Genomic DNA, 1,845 nt, shown 5'->3' with positions numbered 1-1,845 from the left:
GGCACTTACCTGCAGGTGCTTCCTGTCTCTGTTGTAGACCATGGCCAGGAAGATGGACATGAAGATGTGGCTGCTGATGATGATGCAGGTCACGAAGTACGAAGAGTACAACCAATGCAAGGTGTAGGCAGGCATCCTAGGAGGATTCGGTCATGTTTCCCAGGTGCCCATTCTGGTTCTGTGGCCTATCAGGCTGGCCTCAGGTGGCATCCCCCCTCCCACAGGCCCTGGAAAACCTGCCCACTCTCCCTCTCCCCTGTGGGCTGCGAAGGGTCCTCAGAGTCATCCCCGTCCCTAATGCTGAAGCTTGCTCCAAACCTGCCCTTCTGACATTCTCGGTGCCTTAGGAAGGCGCCAGCATTCAACATGGACAGGACATGAGCCATGTCGCTGTCCAACTCTCTCCCTCGCATGCAGTTATGGAGACCTAGGAGGACATCCACCTGCCCCGAGCGATGGAGGGAACCGGAAGCGTGGTCATGCTGCATGGCGGGAGGCGCAGATAGATTCCCCAGACGTCAGCAAGAATGAAAGGGGCACCCACCGTGAACGCCTGGCCAGGAGGAGACGCGACAGTTAAACCACTTCCATGGAAACTGGATTTCCTACAGGAGGGATTGGAGGGCTGGAAGAAAAGACCCATGAGAACACAGCAGGACAGGGACTTCCCTGGCTTATGTTTTCACCAGGGCCAGCCCCAGAAGGAGCGAGAGCCACACTGAGGGTCCTGCCCATCACTCGGTGACAGATGCCTTCCCCTTCCCCAGGCACTTCAGGGACTTGTGCAGGGAGAGCCCCACCCACACTCTGGAAGGGCTTTCTGCTCAGAGCAGCAGGGCTCCATCACTTCAGCCCCAGGAACCAGGCAGATCCATAACAATCAGGACGCCAGAAAGAAACACAGGTTTTCCTCCCCTGCAGCATCCACACAGGCGGGGAACTGGCACGTGGAGGGTACGGCGATGCCAACTGCTGTTCACCTGCCTCTCCTGTTTCCTGCGGCCAAACGACGACAAGCGTGCTTGGGAGAACCCACCACCACCACGGCTCCCCCCCCAAAGACAGAGCAGGCCCTTAAATCAAGACTCAGAGAAGATTCCAGAATAGAAAGTGGGTTCCAATACTTCAGAGCAGAATATCTAGAAATACCTCTCCTCGCTTTCCATTTTAAAAGAACCCATCTAAATTTAGGCTACCGTTACTGTCAAATTTTATATCCTTCAATGCTTGTACAATAAATATGATTAAACAGCAAGTTCGTCTTTTCCCTCTCTGAGCGATGCTCTGTCAGGAGACAGCTGCTTCATCTGTCTGTCTGTCTGCTGGTTGGTTTGTAGGCACATACTGTCCTTCTGGATGGTTCAGCAGGAATCTGCTAGGTCCTGATGGCTGGCAAGGTCAAGGTCAGGGAGAGAAAGATGGGCAGAATTACAGCCCCAAGGATTCTATCCCTTATCCCTGGAAGTGTATAATCTATTTCTTTTCAGACAAATGAGAAGTTTACAGATGTAATTCAGGTTCCTAATCAAGGGACTTTAAAAATAGGGAGGTCACCCTAGATGACCTGGGTTGGCCCCATGGAATCCCAAGGGCTCTTAATATCAGCAGAGGACGGAGGGGAGGTGAACCTTTCCAAGCCCACCAAGGACCCTGGGCAGGTTGGAAAGCTGTTACCTCCACCTGCAGGGGCAGCCCCAGAGCCTCCAGGAAGGAGCAAGGCTCAGCCCGTGCATTTATGGGCGCCTGTGAGACCCCACTCAGAGGATGCGGCCTCGCCTCACGGACCTCTGGCAATACAGGCTGTGTGAGAAAGTACTTCAGTCTCCTCAGTGTGTTAAGGTGGAA

The sequence above is a fragment of the Urocitellus parryii genome, chromosome 12, assembly GCF_045843805.1.
Source record: "Urocitellus parryii isolate mUroPar1 chromosome 12, mUroPar1.hap1, whole genome shotgun sequence".
NCBI lineage: Eukaryota > Metazoa > Chordata > Mammalia > Rodentia > Sciuridae > Urocitellus > Urocitellus parryii.
This window is presented reverse-complemented; position numbering follows the sequence as displayed.